The sequence below is a fragment of the Pinus tabuliformis genome, chromosome 2_1 (assembly GCF_031772625.1).
Source record: "Pinus tabuliformis cultivar Carrire ecotype Pingquan chromosome 2_1, CPIR1, whole genome shotgun sequence".
NCBI lineage: Eukaryota > Viridiplantae > Streptophyta > Pinopsida > Pinales > Pinaceae > Pinus > Pinus tabuliformis.
The window spans coordinates 182,169,662-182,191,219 of record NC_142299.1 but is presented as its reverse complement, the minus strand read 5'-3'; the positions used below and the strand labels follow the sequence as shown (position 1 = coordinate 182,191,219).

Here is a 21,558-nt window from a genome sequence, read left to right as displayed (position 1 = left end):
TACTAGCTTTCGAACTGAAACGGGTGCTGCTTCACTGGCACCATAAACTGGCGCATTCACTGATTCCGGGTAAACAAAGTAAACTAGCTCTACCTCCTATGCTTCTGATGGATGGGAAACTGGTCTTATCACATTCGTGTTGGTAGCAGCAGCTAGTTCTGACTAGTCTTACCTTGGGGCTGCTCTTATAGGCTGTGCTTGGATGGAGGTTGGCGATTGGCTGTCCTGCTTTCTATTGCTATGGGCTTTTCTTCCGCCTATAGTGGTCCTAAGAACCCGCTTACACTTAATACCTTGGGTCGCTTAGCCTGTGTTTCACGCTTAGCCTGTTTGGCGCTATGCTGAACATACATGGCTTTCGTATGACATATGACTTTCGTATGACATATGGCTCTCGATCTGGCTATGGTAATGGGATCTTTGCTTCTGATCCTGGCTGTGCTCCTGCCTTTGCTTCATCGACTGGATCAACAAATGGTTCTGCGAAGGCTGGATCAAGAGAAATTGAATCAACCCTGGCCGGGTTGGAATGGAATGCACCGAACAGGATAGGAATATGAAGCTGCCTACTATTTTGATTTAAGGGGTGTTCGCCCCCTATTCTTATTATTTAAGGCCAGGCTTGCATGATCGAAAAGGCCACTTCCCCCTTTTTGTGTAATGTGATGTGCCCACTTCTATAGTTTCGGGTTGATACAACTTCCGGAGATACGAGATTCCCGTTCTAAAAGGGGCCCTTACCCTTACTTTGAAAGCGACGTGAATAAAACCATTCTAAGAGAAGGGAACTCAACTCGAATCTCCTTGTTGCCATTTGAAAGCTGTGAAACCTCCGCCTCCTCTCCTCTCCTTAACAGTCGAGCCCCCTAAAGGGTCCTCTCCTTAACAGTCGAGCCTGCTTACGCATCCTTATCAGTCGAGCCCCCTCTCCTCTCCCTTGGGGTCGAGTACCTAAAGGTCCTCTCCTTAACAGTCGAGCCTGCTTACGCATCCTTATTAGTCGAGTGTGCTAACGCACCCTAAAGGGTCCTCTCCTTATCAGTCGAGCCTGCTTACGCATCCTTATCAGTCGAGCCCCCTAAATGGACGGAGTCACTCACTATTCATATGGTGAGGGTCCTCTCCCTCTCCTTAATAGTCGAGTACCTAAAGGTCCTATGGTCGAGCGCCTCCGGTCCTCTCCCTATGGTCGAGCCTGCTTACGCATCCTTAACAGTCGAGCCTGCTTACGCATCCTTATCAGTCGAGCCCCCTAAAGGGACGGAGTCACTCACTATTCATATGGTGAGGGTCCTCTCCCTCTCCTTAATAGTCGAGTACCTAAAGGTCCTATGGTCGAGCGCCTCCGGTCCTTATTAGTCGAGTGTGCTAACGCACCCTAAAGGGTCCTCTCCCTATGGTCGAGCGCCTCCGGTCCTTAACAGTCGAGCCTGCTTACGCATCCTTAACAGTCGAGCCTGCTGTAGCATCCTCTCCTTATCAGTCGAGCCCCTGACGGACCTTATGGTCGAGCAACTGATTTTATTTGCCTGGAAAAATACACACTCATCAGAAGTCAAGCGAGGAAGGGCCGCTATAGAGGTAGAGGCCCGGTCATACATAAACTAAGGTTGGAAGGGTTTAGAGAGTTGCGCTTCGATGTCTTGCCTCACCGTAAAGTGGTTGCTTCTCTCTGCGCTCCCCCGGTCCCATTTCAGTCGAGTAAAGAACCCGGAATTTCAGTCTCAAGGTGGAAAATGTAATGCGGCCAGCTATATAAGTAGGGGCCTGGGACCGACCAGCGGGAGGTCATGCGGTTTTCACTACTCGACCGAAAGGATAGGGGTACCCGCCCGCTCATAGATGTGCTCCTAATCAATAAGGTTTTGACATTTGAAAACCACAAAATGAGCGAAGGTTTTTCAATATCGTACCCACCCGAACCAACACATATGGAACCGGGTTGTCTATTATGGCAAGGACGTAGATATGGCGCGATCACATATGTATCATCTTGAGAACGTCTATATGCAATTATATGCAATAATAATATATAATTGAATTATGAACTTGCTAATGCTAATTAGAACTAGTGCCCACTATGATGATAACGACTATTGTGGATGAGAACACTGGTGCTACTATTGTGGGATGACCGGGCTAGCAATGCTTGACCTATATTTTCACATAAACTGACGACGACCTATCGGCGGACTTATTGGCTGATGTCAACCACTAGTGTGGGGAGAGTAGGATCATGCCGAAACACGGATAGGAACTTATTTATTATAGAGATGGAACTAGATCGAGAGGGAGAGCCTGATTGATATAGTATAGACGGGGCTATTCCCCTTAGACAGATACTACGGTGGGTGGCAACAAAGGCTTCAGTACCACTAGCAACATATCAAATTAGCTAAGCTACTAACACCAGTTCCAAAATCAAGAAAGGATCTAAAGCAAGGGCCCTATATTTATTACTTAGGGGTCGCTCACTCATTCATATGCCCCCCACCCAATAAGCATCAAGGAACTCGTTCCACTTCTCCTGCTTTCTCTACGTAATGATTCGCTTCCCAACGGTTGGTTCTACTGTTGCGAGAGGATACGAAGCGGAAAACAGAACGTTCGGTTAACGAGCCAATTAAGTCATAAACCAGGAGGGATAGTGCTTCTCAAAATGCTGTTACGTCACCTTAAACTCCCTCTATTTTCGAAGAACCATGGCAATTACACACACCCGGTTCAATGATCACACTTGATGGGTATATAGTTTATCAATGTTCTATATAGTTCTTTCTCACTCCCCTATGATTGGCCAACCACAAAACTGGAGGACCCGTTTCGCAAAGCTTTTCATTACCACGACCAAGCTCCCCCTTTCTTGATTCCTTTTTTCACGTTCTATATATACATCTACGAGGTTAACCACTTTGTAATTGCCTTAGTGCCCTTAATGAATGCATGCCTAGGTCATAAAACCTAGCTTGGCCGCAGGCTCCTCTCTTCTGGACGTCCCAGTGCGCTATAGATGCAGATTCACGGGCGGGCTTGAGATCCCCTTCTTCCATTGCATGCAGGGTCAATCGAAGACCAAGCGGCGATCACCACCAGTGAGGTTCCCAACCTCGCTCGGATGGAAGAATCATTCGTGTTCGACCCTCTACTTCTTCGTTCCTAAGCTTCCAGCAACCCTAATCATCCAGCTCCACCTACCACTCCTTTTGAATGATTGTCTCTTTCTTTTCCTTTTGAATGATTGTCTCTTTCTTTTTGGGAAAGCAGCAGACTGATGAATAAAGAAAATGAAACTTTTTTCAATGGCTCTTAAGTAGGACCGGCTGGCAATGTAAGGGCTATAGGAATTGTCTATGATCGGTGGCTATGTGAGGCTATTTCTGAATGTTGAATGAACCTCAACCACCAGTCAAATGTTGTATATAAAGGTCATTCCCTCCATCTAGCCCAGGTAATAACATTCCTTCTTCCCGAGGCTCCATATTCTTAGAGGTTCAAGTTGAGGGTGAAGAAAATAGATGATGGCTTGCTTTTATCTACTTTGCACCCCGGGGAGTAAGGCAGCCAGGGTTGGACGAGTGAGTGGGCTGGAAACAGCCATAGTCAGGCAGTCACATAGAGCACCCAACATGGATATGGTGGAAAATTGAGCACCCACATAGACATACAGCCCATACATAGACACATCCATAGATAGCATTGATAGATCATATATAACATAGCGTAGAAAATCAATAGCTGCTAAATGCGCGCTACGCGTTAAAGGAATTGAAATACATACCCGAAAGAGGAGAGGCCATACCCCCCTCACGATACGGTATGGGGCCAACACTGTGAGGCACACTGCCTGCTAATCGATACCACACTTGCTGATTGCCGAAGGTAGGTCTCTTGCTTTATCGATCTTGCTATCCAACCTGTCAACGTTTACTTGCTTTCTCATTTCCCCATCGTTTCCACCAGAATCAATACATTGAGCCATGTTGTTTACATACAAAAGCATATCAATTAAGACATGCCGCCAGACGATTAGAAAGGAATAAACCCCTCAATGAATAGGAAGGAAAAGTTTGAGCCAACATAACCAATAGAGAAAATAGAAAAGAAGTACCCTATTGAGCATACCCAAAAGAAGTAGTTCATCCATTGATCCAACGAACGAGATTTATTATATTACCATGTTACCATTTACCATCGTTCTCACCATAGGATATTTATGTTGTTTCCATTCCCCTATTATTTCCAATCTTTGCCAGAAGGTCATTGTATATAGCCAATCATAGACACAAGGAGGTCATAGCCGATAGTCCATCATTGTCAGCCGGTCATTGTAAACCAGTCCAATAGTCATCATTGCCAGAAGGTCATTGTATATAGCCGCTAGTTGATGCAGTCGATGCAATTGATCCCGCTACTTGATGATGCGATGCCAGTTTAGCTATCTGGAAACAATCTTTAGGGGTTCCGGGGGTCTGCCGACAACCCTCAAATCTCGATCCAGGGGTCGATGCACTCAATGCCCCAAGAGCCGATCCTAGATTCGATGCCTGTTGTCGATCACTCACTCATCCAGATGGAAATGCTGGTACTCGATCAGGAAAAGGAATGGAATCATACAGCCCAACAATCAGCTAACCGTCCACTACAAACCACACTAGCTAACCTACAAGCAAGCAACCTTACCGACATACAGATCTTTCTTGTCAATCTATTTAAGCACCGCTACAGCCGCCTTGAAATGCATCCATCCATCTTTAAGCAAGTGTGATTCCAGCCAGGTCTGTGAAGGCTGTCTGGAAGGTGGTGGAACAGCTCTATGGGAATCCCCAGTGTAAGGCTGTCTGTTTGGGGCATTCATTCAAAAGGTAAGTCGTAAGGTGAAGGAGGAAACAGTAAAGAGAAAGACAAGGTGTATAGGTCGAGTAAAGGTAAGCGGTACCCCAAGTAAGCATGATTTCAGTAAGTGTTACACTCGTGAATGCTACAAGTTAAGATCATGAAACCAGCCGGTATAGAAGGGGGGGGTTGACGCCAGGTGGATAGATGCTCATAAGTAAAGGGAAGCAGCTGAGAAGGGCCGGAAGGCGCTCACCTGAGGTACGAAGGGTGAGGGGATTTCTCGTCAAAGTTCTCAGTGCCCAAGCAAGCCCGTCCACCAAAGGGACGGAGTCACTCACTATTCATATGGTGAGGGTCCGCCGATTAAGGCATCGTCTAAATGGAAAGACACCCCCTCATCGGGAAATCCTGCTCATCGGGGTGGGAAATCCTGGTTCAAGTCCAGGTGCTTTATGTTCCGGCGGAGGTTTTGGATGCGTAAGCAGGCTCGACTGATAAGGAGAGGACATTCTCCCAACTAATTTGGCCATTTTAGTTTGGCGGAGGTTTTCTTCCTTGGCATGGTGGTAGTTAGTTATATATGAGCATGTAGTAGTTTAGGTTCAGTATGGCGTAATGACATATATAATGATAGTGATTTCCTAGCTAGAGGCAGCCTTGAGCAATATATAAACCCCAAAGAATGAAGCGATAACTCGATTTGGGGATGCGCTTTAAGGCTCGACCACTATTTACCCACCCAATCCCCTTAGGCGGAGGTTTTCACATCTTTCCCTTAATTTACTTATTGGGTGGGGGCCCTGGTCGAGCGTTAAAACCCTACTAATTTCTTTTAGCTTGGCGGAGGTTTTCACATCTTTCCCTCCTCTCCCTCTCCTCTCCTTATCAGTCGAGCCCCCTAAAGGGTCCTCTCCTTAACAGTCGAGCCTGCTTATGCATCCTCTCCCTTATGGTCGAGTACCTAAAGGTCCTCTCCTCTCCCTAATGGTCGAGCCCCCTCTCCTTATTAGTCGAGTGTGCTCTCGGCTATGCGGTTGTGTGCTCCCGGGTCTCGGGCTCGATCAAACCAAGCAAATCAAGGGGCAAGCGTTAGCGATCAGTCCTCCCGCGGTAGCGTCCAGGCCTCTATTCAAGGCCTCTCTCTCTATTGGTTCCAGAAGGCGTAATGGGCGTATAATCAATTGAGCGGTAGTGATCCTTCCTCATGCAAGCTGGGCTGTCTATTCCAGGGTTGGTTTGTTCTCTCGTTGTCATCAGTAACAGGGGTCATTTTCACCTCTCTTCCTCATCAACATGTCCTGGGCGAATTGAATCAATTGATGCGCACCTAAGCCACCAGTGTAATAGTAACCAAGCTGTTGTAAACCTCACTCTATCAATCCACCACCTTTGCAACACCTCTGGTCAATTATACCGGACTTATACCAGAAAGCAGGATCATAACCCTCTATCTATCGGTGAACCTCACACTGGGACTACTTCATCCGTGGTGCCGCCCTCCGCTCATACCGACCATTCATCAGAAGCCTCTAACCTTGAAACTTTAGCAGCCATTAATTAGAAGCCTTACAGAAGCCACTCCCCACCTGTTTGTAAAGCCTCAAAGCCAGCCAGCCGGAAATCCCGCCGGCTATACTAGAGAATCAACATCCTTAAATGGCAATATTCCGGAATCAAACCATTGCTTTAAGTGCCTGAGGGATTCCTCGTGTACTTCCGACTCGTTGGGTGGTTTCTTTACTTGACTTACTTACTGGGTCAAATGATAGGGTTGCTCGACTGTTAAGGATGCGTAAGCAGGCTCGACTGTTAAGGACCGGAGGCGCTCGACCATAGGGAGAGGACCCTTTAGGGGGCTCGACTGATAAGGAGAGGAGAGGACCCTCACCATATGAATAGTGAGTGACTCCGTCCCTTTAGGGGGCTCGACTGATAAGGAGAGGAGAGGAGAGGAGAGGGGGGGCCCAATATAATATAAGGCTGCCATCGGGAGCACTCAAACCTCCGCCTCCTAAAATGACAAGAATAGGCCGGTAAGTCCTTTCGTCTCTCATCTGTTGGGAACATGGGGTCCATCTCTTATCTCATTTGGTGCCACCCTGGCTCAAAGGCAATGCTCGTATGGCAACAAACACCTTGGCTCGATCTCATTCATCTGGTGTTCAAATGGTAACATATGAAATATCGTTGGGTGGACGAATGTGTGTGATGGTATGTCTAGTGGTGACTCACAAATAACAGTGTTACCGATTCATCTTTGTACCGGTACCATCCATGTTGGGTGAACGGAGTAAGGTGTTTGAACAGGTAACCTGTGGCCTCTATCGTCGTCTGGTGGTAACGATGGGGGCACTTCTCTTTAGCGTATGGCGCGAACTTGGTCAAAATCGATATGGCGTATGATGCCTTGAGGCAATGACCTTCTGGCAATGCTCGGCTATGTGAGGTGCCCTACGTGATGGTGATGTAGTACCTAATGTTGCGTATACGTAAGTCAGGTAAGACCGTGTGTATGGTAGCGGGTATAGAGGTTGAGGGTTAGGGTTAGGTTCGAGGTTCGAGAGCTATGGTTCCTCCGTAGAGGGTCTAGGTCTAGGGTCAAGTTCGAGTTCGAGTATCGAGGGCTATGTTTTCGCAAAATCGTTATCCCTTCAGTCCTAAAATGCTTACGCAAAATCGAACTTTTATTTATCTATTGCTTGACAGCTTTGACTGGCCAAATTGCTATGGATCCAGCGCAATAGCAGGACGAGGTACAAGAGACATATTCTCAGCCAAGCAAGATAAGTACGAGGGATGCGGCCACCCAGCCAGCACAAGGGATGCAGCCTAATAAAGAGCAGCACGAGGTCCGACAGATGATAAGCCCACCAATGGAAGTACGAGACGAGGCCCCCATCCATAAGGGTGGATTCTCCTTCCTATTTCTACTTAGATGTTTCAGTTCGCGAAGTCTTTAAAACACTCTTAGGAATGGGGGATTGAACCCGCAAAGAAGGTTATGAATTATTCATTTATTCTCCAAAACCCTTTCATAGTCTTCTATTCTATAGAGGAGAGAATCAAATAGTAAATAGATCTCTGCGAAGGTAGGGAAAATGGTATTTAGATGGAAAAATACTGCGATCAGGGGGGAATAGGGGGCTTAAATCGTAAGTGATAAGTATTTAGTTCTTTATTTAAGGATGATCACCCACTTAGTTGCTCGTCATAGCTTGGTTGTGTGCCTACGGAACTTATATGTAGTGCTTGGCTGGGTTGCTCCCCTTACCTTCCACTTGGGGCTCTCATGAACCCTTCAACTTGGTCGGTTGTGGGACTTTCATCCGGTTGGGGCATACTGCAGGATGCGAACCCTTACATAAAGGCCTTTAAGACGCTTTCCTATAGGTGTATGGTTACTGGAAGATAGACCTGTACGATCTTGAGCTCTCGCAAGGCAGATAGACGTACGAGTAGTAGCGCTCCTAAGGCTTGGATAATGAGTTGCGGGCTGGTGAATTCATCCCACCAATACCACTGCTAATAGAGCCGCCTATTGTTCCGGTTACCCATGCATTCCCCTTTGTCTCTCCCGTGTGTTCACTTCCTTCTCTCCGTCCCGCAGAGATTCCAATCCAGAGTGCAGTTCAGGGGTTTGACGGTAGGCCCTAGCAGTGATCTTTGAGCCGGGCTACTGGTCTTAGCTTGGTCTCTAGTTGTCTTCCCCTTTCAACCAGAATAAGAATAATAGGTTCGGAAAGGCCCGATCAAATTGCTTGCGTTTATAAAAGCATTTCGATTCCAATCATTATAAAGTGAATGGGGTTTCAGATGGGGGAATCTCTTTATTGCACTCATCTTTTCGCAATGTGTCTGGAATTCCCCGCATGGAAGTAGAAGAATTGGAAGATTACTGCTTCTTTAGCAGTTCGAAACCAAGTAAAAACGATGGAATTGGAGAACAACTACACTTCCTATCCTCGGGCGCAGATCTCGTGGTAGGATCTAGATATGGATATGGAAATTCCTCGCAATTATTAGATAGAATGGGCTCACGAACAACGAGGGCGAAACGGGTAACTAGATTCCCTTAAATAATGGTTTTCCGGTTCAGAGATAGAGGGATCACGGGCGGTATTGATCCAGTTCCTCGAGCCATCATCTCGTGGTGCCGCCCCCTTACTCTCTCAACAATGCCCGCCCGGGCAATCATTCAGTACAATGGACATTTGACCCACTGGGAGCCAGCCAATGGAACAAACCCTCGAAGAATGGCAATCAATGTATCACCCCGATATATAGGGAGAAAGGCAACTGAACTTGCTTGCGTGCGGGGTGGCGGGATCTATCATCGGTAAACTAACGTGTGACAAGCGTTTATCTCTTCCGGCAAAGGTATATCTCTGCTGCAAAGGAAGACATTGATCCTGCGCCCGCAAACGCACTTTTGATTTCGCATGCAAAGGAGGCATTTTCTATGCCTGCAAAGGCACTGTTACTTCCCGGCCTACAGCGATTCCTCCTGAGTAGACTGTTCTTGATTCTATTTATATCATGATGATCCGTGTCGGGGCTAAGCGTTTTATCATTCATTATGGGCATTAAGTAAGTCAAATTGAGGCGAAGTGGGTATGCCGTGTTGACTGTGGATGCGCTTTGTTCGGACGGGCTGCTATGTAGGTATAGATTTTATGGCGCTTGATTCTTTCATTCATGATCGATACGGAGTAGGTTGTTCCACTATATATTATCTGCATTGGGCGGGCGACTTGGTAGGCATAGACTTGATGGTGGTGCTATATCTATATCTAGACATCGATGATTTATTGGGGCCTTGGAGGAAACGTAATGGTTGACCAAGCCAACCACCAATGATGCTTAGCGAATATTTATTGTAGGATGCGCTTTGTACGGGCTCTGACCGACTCTTTCTGGCTGGGCTTGCCTGTGGGAGGAGGGCTTCAACTAATATGGGATATAGTGCAAAAACTGGATAAACTGGTGCTGGTGTCAAGGAAGGTAAGTTATGCCTTCCGTTGGTAAACTGGTTCTATTTGTTTCCCTAGGCATTCATCCCACCATCCCAACATAGAGGTTCTTGCCTCCCTTTATGCTCCATCCTACACCTCCCCTTTGGGCATTGTTCGGGGGACCCTACTAATAGTTTTTTATGCTGTTACCATCTACAGTTCATTCTGCAGGGAGGACGATACTGGCCTCTCGGATATCTTGTCCATCCCACTCTGATGAATGAGGGAGAAGCATATATTCTCTATGTCATTATGCATGAATGAATTATATATGTCATTACGCCATCTCGCCGAGGTGCACATCTCTATCTCTACCGCAACTACCACATGCTCATATATAACAATGACTGGTCTTTCTCTCTCTCTCTAGCTAGGAAATCACTATCATTATATATGTCATTACGCCATACTGAACCTAAACTACTACATGCTCATATATAACTAACTACCACCATGCCAAGGAAGAAAACCTCCGCCTCCTGAACTAGAAGTGGATCCGTCATCGAGTGGATCCAGTGGGAGTGGGGTCTTCTAGTTATTAAGGTGGGTTAGTTTTTCACCAAGGGAAGGGGTTCATAGATGCCGTACCCTCCTGTTCCTTCCTGGCTGAAGGCAAGTGTGGTTGGGCAGCACTCCATCTCTCTCCTAGGGTAAAGGCAGTAATCAAGTAAAGGGTAAGGTGATCATCCATCCCATCCGGTCCTTCAAGGGACAAATTGCTGACTCACTCACTTCACTACGTGGATTCTTGGGGCTCCAGGTCTAGTTCGAGCAGGTGAAAGAGTCAAGTTTCTTTCATAGAGAATACTTTACAGCTACTTTAGTGTTCCTGGCTGATAGAGACTCTATCCCCTTCCCTAATCTGGTGCTGCTTCAAAGGTCTGATATTCGTGGCTCTAACAGGTAACTGAGAACTGTAAACTGGTAACTTATAAGACCTCATGTTCTAGGGCTTCAACATAGAAGGGTATTTCTGGCAGGTGAAAAAGCAATGCCCTTTCTTTCGACTCCCGTCCTGACTCTCTTAAGCGGACCCGTACCGGTACCTGCCCTCCCTGAAACACCCACCCATGCAGCATATATAAAGCTAACCTTCACGCACTCGTTTCTCGCTCACCCACTCGTTTCTTTTCTCGCTCAACTACAGGTTTGGTACTCGTGATCAAAGGTTCTCAACTGATTCATTACTCAATTACTGGGTGAGTTGTTCTCTCTCTTGAACCCACCCCCGTAGGTCCTCATGGGAAGGTAGCAATCAATCAATCTTAGTTTATAAGTGTAACCCGTACTGATTCGGTCTGTTCCTGACTAACCTAACCGTCCCGTCCCAGATAAGACCTAACCGTACACGCTCTTTCTTTCTGCCAGGTCCTGCTTAAAGTGGCGCTGTTTCATCTTTTGCGGATGGATGAAGCGATAGCGCTAGCACCCTCCTAATGGGCAAGCGATAGGATCAACCCTAATGGGAAGGTAACAAAAGCAAGCAATGTCCTGATGAAACCGGTCTGCCTGACTCCTCACCTAACCAGACCGTACCGGAACCCGCCCTGAACCAACCATGCAACATATATAAAGCTAACCTGTATATTTATTCACGCACTCGGCTCTCGCTCAGGCACGACACTAATTAACCACAGGTTGTGGTTCACCAGGTTGTAGTGTTAACCTGGTCTCTCGCTCAACAACTCGTTCGTATTGAACTCGTAGTCCAGTTTCCATCCATTTATGTAACTGTATCTTCTGTCCTTCCTTCCTTCGTGGGTCCACTTATTTTCTTTTATTCCATCACTGGTTTCGCGGTGTTCAACTTCTCGCTCAACTCCATCCATCGGTGTCTTTCTGTCATTCCGTCGTGGGTGTCTCTCAAGCGATAGGGCTCAAACCTCCCTCCCTCATGGAGAAGGGGTATCAATCAAAGCAAGCGTCAAGGGATAAGTTTGATGAGGAACATAGTTCCGTAAGTCTGAGCGTAGAGGAAAAGGTTTCCGTAAGGAGTCTCTGTAATAGTATCCTCTGTAGGTCGGTATAACGGGGCAGTAGATCTATAAAAGCAATCCTAAAGGTTCGAAGGTGCCAACGAGGAACTATCAGCGATGTAAACTGCTGGCTATGATGCTGTTCCAACTCAACTTGTTGCCCATAGGCCATATGAGTTCGGGCTAGTCGATGCTGTCGAGATCCACTACTAAGGCCACCAGGTAGTGCCGATGCCAGAGCGGGGCTAAGAGAATACACTTGTAGACACGTTGACACTTGAATTCACCTGGTCTTCTTCCTAAGCCTAAGAGTCACTTATATTCTCCCTAGTTTTCACATATGATGGTGCCATCGAGACGTTTAACTCGTCCGCTAACTTGGACTTGCATGGAGACGTGTTTCAATTGAATTGTCCAACCAGACGTTTTCACATTCAATACCAGCATCTCTACGTCCTGGCCATTAACTAAGTGGAGTTGGATCTAGTTCGAGTTCCAAAACCTCTACAAAGGCCCAGCGGGTGCCTACTACCGGAGCAGCCGCTGCTATAACTGTAGAGTCAAGACCATGCACATACATCATTTGATTTATTCTCATTTTATGTTTTGGCTCCGCTAAGATGCTTATGGGGTGGTGGGGCATATGGTTGAGCCTTAAAGCGCATCATGACTGGAAGAAAGAAATGAGAAACCATAATGACATATATAATATATGATTGGCCTTTGCACTCTCTCGATTGGAGACGGAAGGGCATCTCTCAACGATCTGGTTCAGTGCCTTCCCTGGTTAGGTTTACTGCCTGGATTTTCTATCTTTACAGCTATGAGGACAGGGGGCTCGACTGATAAGGACCCTCACCATATGAATAGTGAGTGACTCCGTCGATGGCGGCCTTGACAGTCGAGTGTGCTAACGCACCCTCACCATATGAATAGTGAGTGACTCCGTCCCTTTAGGGGGCTCGACCATTAGGGAGAGGAGAGGAGAGGGAGAGGAGAGGAGAGGAGAGGATAATCTTGAAAACCTCCGCCAAACTAAAATGGCAAGAATGGGAGGGAGAATGTCCAAAACCTCCGCCAAGGGAGCTGATAAAAAAGTAAGTCAAATAGGTGCTCGACTGATAAGGCCGCCATCGAGAGGAGAGGATGGAGACGGAGGACGGATACGGAGGACGGAGATGAGACGGAGGACGGAGATGGAGACGGGTCCACCACTCCCACTGGATCCACTCGATGACGGATCCACTTCTCTATTTTATGAAGCCGCAACTACCACATGCTCATAGACTGGTCTTTCTTCTCTCTCTCTAGCTAGGAAATCACTATCATTATATATGTCATTACGCCATACTGAACCTAAACTACTACATGCTCATAAGAGGGAAGATGCTTACCCCGACTTATCACATTTATTTTTCCGAGAATTAACTTTTGCTCTACTCTCTTTGCGTGTGGGCTGCACAATGGTTCGACTTTCGTGGTTCTTTCCAAGAGTGAATTTCACTTAACTTTCTTGCATGTAATGAAACTTGGACACGTATCCTCCATTCAAGAGGGAAGATGCTTACCCCGACCTTTCACATTTCCAGAGGTCTGTAACGAAAGCAGCTCTGCCAACTGTGAAACGGACATGGAATTGACGTTCCATAACTCAGGTCAGTTTCTCTCATTGTGTGGGTTTTAACTTTCCAGAATTAGCTTCTAGTATACTCTCTTTCCGTGTGGTCCACAATGGTTTCACTTTCCTGTTTTTTTCCGAGAATTAGTTTTCTTGCTCCCCCGGGACCTTTAACATGAACGACACGTGTGCATGCTGCCAAAAACAAAAGCAGCTCTGCAAAAGCTGAACATCATGGAATTGACGCTCCACTTAACTTTGTTGAATGTAATGCAACTTTGACACGTATCCTCCATTCAAGAGGGAAGATGCTTACCCCGACCTTTCACATTTCCAGAGGTCTATATCATGAACTTGACGTGTACAAAAGAGCTATATATATGCGCTGGTGTATATTGAGGTATATATATGTGTTGGTGTATATTTAGGCCGATAGGCCTTTCTTTGAAAAGGGACCTTTCGTCGTCCCACTGCTTCTGACACTGACACCTGGCGACATTCGCTTCTGTTCAGAAAACCACTGTAGGTTGACAGCTGGCGAAGTTAGTCTTCGAAGAGGAGACGAATACCTCACACACCTGCCGCTCTTCGTGTTTGTTCAGGAATATCGGCCTGCATACCAGGAATATCGGCCTGTAACCTTATTTGGAAGACGGACCGCATGCCACAACTTACCTTTCCCTTTCAGTGGTCGGCCTCGCTGCAAAGAAGGGGCGGAGGTATTCATGGATGCCGCCGCCCCACTCACTGTGCCTTGCCATAGTTGAAGGATGCGCCCGCGCCTGGTGGAACAGAAAACACCCTTAAATCCCTATTCGTATTTCCTTATTCGGTTCCCCTGCGATATTAAGCTTCATATTTTCTCCGCATCTTTGTGCTCCTGCTCGACCTGAAGCCTGCCGCAGCAAATTTGAACTCCTCAGACGTCTCACTGCATCGGTATCCGGTATCCAAGGTATGTAGTTTTTGCCTTTTAATTTCTAGCTTCCTAATCTCTGAATCTGAAATAGGTTTTTACCGGTTTTATTTGGGGGTTCTTCTTTGTTTGATTTACTGGTATGTCCAAAACTTGACGCAAATGTCAAACCGTCTATGCCCTTGAACAGCCTTTGCCATGTTTCCATCGTAAGTATACAAAAACACATCACTCTATAGAGCTAAAATATAGTCCAATGCAGCAAGTCTATTCTGATAGTTTTTAAAAGGCTCAAGCTCCTCTTCTGTAGCAAGAGTTGAATGTGAAAATACATTTAAGAATTCATTTTGCAGAGCTCTCATGCTGCCATTCCCATAAATTTCCCCTGCTGCAATGTAAATGTTTGTTGTTGGTGAATAGCCCAAGCCTTTCAAGAAAAGAGCAGTTTCACGTGGAGTTAAAGGACAGCCTCCCCGCTTCCGCTTGTCTTCAGCATCAATGTCCTTCTCCTTCCAGTGCTTTACATTGTATCGCATTTCACTCAGCTCCTCTGCTTCATCCAATCTCATATCTACATCGTTACAGATAGCAAACATACATCAATATTATGACTTCCCAAACTTTAAGAACTTAACATGTATAGGTTCAATTTTAAGAACTTAACATCATGGTTTATTAACTATCATGCCCTGCACTGCATTTTCAGATTTTTTACCAGGTGGTGGGATCAATTGTGCCCTGTTCTTGAAAGTTAGAAATTGGTATGTGATAAATTTGTTTTTATGTTCTACAATGTTTTCTGTACTTCTGTCAATGAGGCAGCCGACATTTAATTAGAAAATAATAGAATGCCCACCTCGCCTCGTTAGCTTTAGGGCGATATTTCGATGCATGTATTTACATACTGTGTCTCCTGATTTGTTTTGTCTGTATATGCACTTAAATGGACTGATTTTATTGAAATTTGTGTTTTGGGGGATGATAACGCCAAATTGCCAATATGGACTTTTCAGAAATCCTTAATGGAGTGATGGTGTGTTGAGATAGTAAATTACTGGAAACAATGGCTTCTATTTTTACTATAAATTCCGTGATTGCCTGAAAATAGCCCTTGTGATTAGTTGGAAAGTGATCCGGAAACTTGGGATTCTTTTTCATGGAAAAGAAAAAACACTTTGAAATTCCGTTTACTCATCTGGTTTCTTGTCTATCTCAGAATCTAATTAAGCATCATCACTAACTGGGCATGTGTGAGCATGTGAGGATCTTCTTTAGAGTGCCGGGGATAACCACTTCTATTTATATCTTCTTATTGCATCCTTTGGTGCGCACCTGGTGGATGAGCTTTCACACGCGGGTTTATGACCAAATTCTTCCCAAGCTCCTCTATAGACTTTGTGTACCTCAGGGCTTGATAGTTATTACGGCATCTCAGCTTTTGAATGGAATTAGGAAGTCCGTTATTTGCAAGTCGAGAATCTGTAAGAGTAAACTGTATAATCTTATTCTTCTTCAACAAGGGGAGCATTTCTTCCTTGTAGTATGTATGCTGTATCCAAATAATACATAGTATAATAAGAAACTTGGAGCATTCTTTGGGATATTGACCAACTTTACAAGATCAAACTCTAAACACTAGAAGAATTTGAATTAAGACCGTCAAGATGGTTTGAATTATTTGAGTCAGTGTTAAATGCTGATTGACATCCAAAGAAAAGGTATTCGAGTAAGAAAACCTTGGATCAGTCCAAAAGGAGGTGTGATCCAAAGAAGGAAGAACAAGAGTTGCATTCATTATTGTTGCAACAGCAACCATGCCACAGATCTGCATACAGAAAAAAAAAAGATATTAACTACCTCTAGCTGTCCATAGAGGTTAACATGTGAAATGGAGCACCAAACACACTAAAACCACTTTTAGAAAGATCAAGTATCATTGGAAAATTGCATTTCAATGATATTGACTGTGAAGATACCCCAGTTCGCATTTGGTTCAGACCACCATTTGCATGGACCAGTAAGAACCCATTTGTGCCTCCCTCAAGCTCTGGAAAGAATAAATCAGTCAGTGGATCAAAACGAGTTACCAATAAAATCGAATGTTACGGGTTTCTTTTGACCTTCTATGGCTATAAAAAATGAGGGTAATGATGATTGTAACTCACTTTTGTAACTTTTTGATCGTCCAATACACTGCTCTAGGTCATCGCCTTTTGGCTTCAACCAGATTTTAGGAGACTGCAAGATGAAAGAAAGTTGTTTATCCCAAGACACGTGATCCAGATGTTAGGTTTTACTACCATTGGCAAATAATTTCAACTCAATTTGTTTACTACAGTCAATAAAAGATTCTTAGTTTAGAAACCTCATGTTCTGTTTCTGATGCCATTGTAAAAGTTGATTGCCTGAGGCCATTTTCCTGAGTGAGATGTTGGGCACTTTCCTCGAAATTTTTGAATGGTTGTAAAAACATATTGCTCATATGTGGATCCTAAGAATCCCAAGAGAAAATGATTAGTAAGGCAACAATATTTGAATGTCTGAAAGAAACATTTTCCAATCTTATCACACTGGCAGAAAAGACATTGAATTATAGATTACCAATGACAAATAGCTGTGGCATTTATTAATTTTGAGACTGATCAGAAATTTGACTAATGTCAGTTATATATATTTTTTGTAAGCTATTCATGCTAAGAATAATTTAAGGCAGTAAGTTAACAAAACAGTAAGAACTGTCATGACATGATTTACAGCAAACAAATACGGTATGAATAGATCAAGGATGAATCGTTAACTGAAGTGCCTTTCAAAGGGCCTAACTTGGACTAACCTCTCAATACTTGGCCTTTCAAATGAAAAGCTGCATTAGTATTTTACTTGTGAGGACAAAGTAGGATAGATTGGAAATCTCAAATCTAAACTTTTAACTCTTGCATTACTTTCACAGGAAGCCTGCTGTATTGTTTTTGATCTTTGAGCCATCAAGCTACATTCCAAACTTCAAAGACACATTCAATCTGAATGAAAATTCTTTAATCACATTTGTTTCTTTAAAACAGCAACTATAAATGATTTAGATATTATGTGGAAAATACAAAAGAAAAGGCATATGTCTGGCTGCTGGTTGTGCCAGTTTCTGCATTTCTGGGCATTTCTGGGACTGGTACATAGCCTGGGCAAGCATTTTGTGCAGCTTAGTGCAGAGCCAATGTCTTACAGAGAGGAATGGCCTTTGAAAAATACAATACATGAATTTAAAATCGGTTTCAAAATTTTAATAATGTTAATGTTTTACTTCTACTGTCAACCAGTAATGTAAGTGATTTGTTTTAACATTTGCAAATCACAAATTTCTCCACTTTTCATTTACCATGTACAACGTTGTAATTTACTTTTTATTTAGAAAAAAAACCGTGCTGCCAATAACCTATTGAACCTATTGAGCTTTAAGTATGAACGCGTTCTACACTTACTATATTAATATGAATGGTTTGGTTTTGGTTTTGTTCTTCTAATATCAAATGTGTACAGGATGGTCAACGTGGTTATTGCCTTCGTCACTACATACCTTTATATATGCTTGACTTTCTATAAAACTTTCTTCCTTTCACTAATCCTATCGGCCTCTGTTTGTACCTTTTGGGACAATTGCTAGTTTAGGTTTATTAATATATATAATCGTCTATAATTAAATTTATTAAAATATGTTTTTAATATAAAAATTAAAAATCATCAAAAAATATTAAATGAAAAAGAAATAAAACTAAAAACAAAAAATTAGTAACTAATCAAAATAATAAGACATCAATCAATCACTTTACAAATAAATAAATTTCAATAATAATAAAAAATAATAAAAATTGAATTTTTAATATTAAATTATTCATAAAATCATAAAATTTTGGGCAAACACAAACTAATGATGAGTCATGAAAATTAGTGAATTTGACATGTGTGAATTATTTTCTTGTTACGCCGTAAGGCGTTCCCTCTGAAATCAACTCTCCTCTTATCTTACCTGGCTTATTACCAACCGTTTGATTTGATGTTAGACGATTAAAATGTTTACCACCGTTGATTTGAAACAATAACCGTTTAAACTTCATCTTTTTCCTCTAAACTTCATCTTTTTCCTCTACGAGAGAACCTGAAAGGTAGGCTCACGTTGCAGAGTTCTTTTTCTTCGACCAGTGAACCTGAAAGGTAAACCGCCCTAGCTCGTGTTGCAGAGTTCTTTTTCTCGACCAGCGAACCTGAAAGGTAAACAACCATGGCTTGCGTTGCAGAGTTCTTTTTCTTCGACCGGCGAACCTGAAAGGTAAACGGCCCTGGCTTGCATTGCAGAATGAAGGTAGACCGTTTTTGCATTGCAGAATGAAGGTAGACGGCCATGGCTTGCAACCAGCTTGCGTTGCAGAATGAAGGTTGATGACCATGGCATAAAACCTACTCTCATTTGCATTCTTGCCTGGCAAGTTTCCTACTTGTCATTGTCTAGCAAGTTTCCTGCTCGTCTCTACACGAGAAGGTTTCATGTTCAGGAAATGTCTCATTAAGGTCCTCCACCATGGTATTCCATTAGCTTAGTTGGCATTTTCCTGCCCTCATCTCATGTCGATTCCCCATTTTCCCTTTTAGCATAGAAAACAAAACAGTCAGTTCCATATTTGGTTCCGTTGTAATGAGTTTCTATTTTGTGGCAAGATCCTTAGATCTCTGGCCTGGTTACTGACAGGCAGATTAGAGATTTCTGGCAGGGATTTGTAGTCGGTTATTAGAAGGTTTGTGGCGTTCAATTTTTGTTGGATCACTAAGATTCTGGCAGTTTGGTGGTTTTGATAAAATTGTGGTTGGACCTGTGATAGGCAAAGGCCAGTAGTAGACATTTTCAACGTAGACTGAAGGATTTTCTACTCTCAAGTGGTTAAAGGCAAGTTTTTGTTTTTCTTTGTTTTCTGTGTGTGATTTCATCTTCGAGAACACTTTGAAAAATTGATATGGGATTAATTGTTCATTCAAAAAGGTAGTCTTAAGAATCTGGGAATTCATTACGGCCTGAAACCCACATCAAACCTGCAAAGATTTCCTTGTCACATTTGTGACAGTAGAATGGCACTCCTTAATGGTGGATTTTGAAGGAAATATGGAATCCTGTCACCTACAAATTGAAGTTAGTAGAGGTTATTTGTTAGAGAATTATCGCATCCATGCAAGAGTACTGAATCTTGGCAGCCGACTAAGGAAACATTGGAAGCATACTCCTTCCCTTTGAGCAGATCTAATTCCATAATCAGCATTAGCTTGAGTTACTTTCCTTAGAAGCATGCTAACATAATTTTCACCATGATTCATCATTAAACCAACAGTATTATACCCACAGGTTAGGCAGCCCTTAAAACCCGCAAAGGGCGTCATTCCCAACAGAGTATGATCAGTTTGTTTATGATTCAAGGGGGCAGAATTGATGTAAATGGAGGTATTCCCATAACAAACAACCTTGTCACTTTGTTGGGTATGGTTGCGTGAGACACAAATATATATATGCGTCAACTTTTGCAGATTTCATTACGACCTGAAACCCACATCAAACTTGCAAAGATTTCCTTGTCACATTTGTGACAACAGAATGGCACTCCTTGATGGTGTATTTTGAAGGACATATGGAATCCTGTCACCTACAAATTGAAGTTAGCAGAGGTTATTTGTTCTATCTCCTGGTAGCGAATTATCTCATCCATGCAAGAGGACTGAATCTTGGTAGCAGACTAAGGCAGCATTGGAAGCATACTCCTTCCCTTTGAGCAGATCTAACTCCATAATCAGCATTTGCTTGAGTTATTTTCCTCATAAAGATGCTAACATAATTTTCACCGTGATTCATCATTAAACCGGCAACATTATACCTACCATAGGGGTTAGGCAGCCCTTAAAACCCTCAAAGGGCGTCATTCCCAACAGAGTATGATCAACTTGTTTATGATTCAAGGGGGCCGAATTGAAGTAAATGGAGGTATTCACATAACAAACAGCCCTGTCACTTTGTTGGGTATGGTTGTGTGAGACACAAATATATATACGCCTCAACTTTTGCAGAATTTTATTTTTGTAGCCATTTATAGATTAATTGAAGCAGAAATGGGTTACAGGCTTACTGTTGAAAGGTTTGTGTGTATGATTCTTGCTACTGTGATGTCTGTTGATCATTAGTTTGTGTTGGGTGAGTTTGACTACAAAGATGCTCTGCATAAATCTATTTGGTTTCCAGACAATTTCCAGGTGGTAAAGACAATTTGTCATGTTGGAGTCATGTAATGTATAGTGTACATAGGTCTCACACAATGTACACTGTGTGTTTTTCCTTAGAAGGATTCTAACATAATTTTCACCATGATTCATCATTAAACCAATAGCATTATACCCACAGGTTAGGAAACCCTTAAAACCCTCAAAGGGGCATCATTCCCAACAGAGTATGATCAGATTGTTTATGATTCAAGGGGGCCGAATTGATGTAAATGGAGGTAGTCCCATAACAAACAGCCATGTCACTTTATTGGGTATGGTTGCGTGAGACACAAATATATATACACCTCAACTTTTGCAAATTTTTATTTTTATAGCCATTTATTAATTAATTGCAGCAGAAATGGGTTACAGGCTTACAGTTGAAAGGTTTGTGTGTATAATTCTTGCTACTGTGCTGTCTGTTGATCATTAGTTTGTGTTGGGTGAGTTTGACTACAAAGATGCTTTGCATAAATCTATTCCGTTTCCAGACAATTTCCAGGTGGTAAAGACAATTTGTCATGTTGGAGTCCTGCTATGTATAGTGTACATAGGTCACACAGACTCTGCATTGTGTGTTTATAAGTGCCACCACGAAGCAGTAGGTATGACATCGATCAGACATAAATAATAGTGCTCTCTGAAAATAGGAGACAAGATAGCTTACATGATTTATTTTTCAACTGCAAAGCAAGGGACAATAGTAAATTTCACAACATTGAGATCTTCAAGACCAAAATATGATGACAACCTTTAAATTGTCAACTGTAAATTTACAGAGTAGGTGTAACCTTTTACATAACCGAATGAAATCATTAAGATCAGTCAATGAAATACATGGGGTTGGGCAGCCTGAAGGTCCTATCTCTAAAAGAATATCCAGACAAATCACTCCACTAATCACCTGAGTTC

General features: G+C 43.4%; 1 long non-coding RNA gene and 2 pseudogenes across 1 annotated transcript; 1 reads left to right on the top strand and 2 right to left on the bottom strand.

Moving 5' to 3' along the window:
* Window positions 1–13,865: 13,865 nt before the first annotated feature.
* Window positions 13,866–15,343, top strand: LOC149199318 (uncharacterized). The gene is made up of 2 exons (XR_016253763.1): window positions 13,866–14,397; window positions 15,065–15,343. It is a non-coding gene; the product is annotated as an uncharacterized LOC149199318 (long non-coding RNA).
* Window positions 14,407–15,017, bottom strand: LOC149199319 (O-fucosyltransferase 28 pseudogene; annotated as a pseudogene).
* Window positions 15,344–15,575: 232 nt separating the features above from the next.
* Window positions 15,576–17,301, bottom strand: LOC149199317 (O-fucosyltransferase 28 pseudogene; annotated as a pseudogene).
* Between the last annotated feature and the right edge of the window lie 4,257 nt (window positions 17,302–21,558).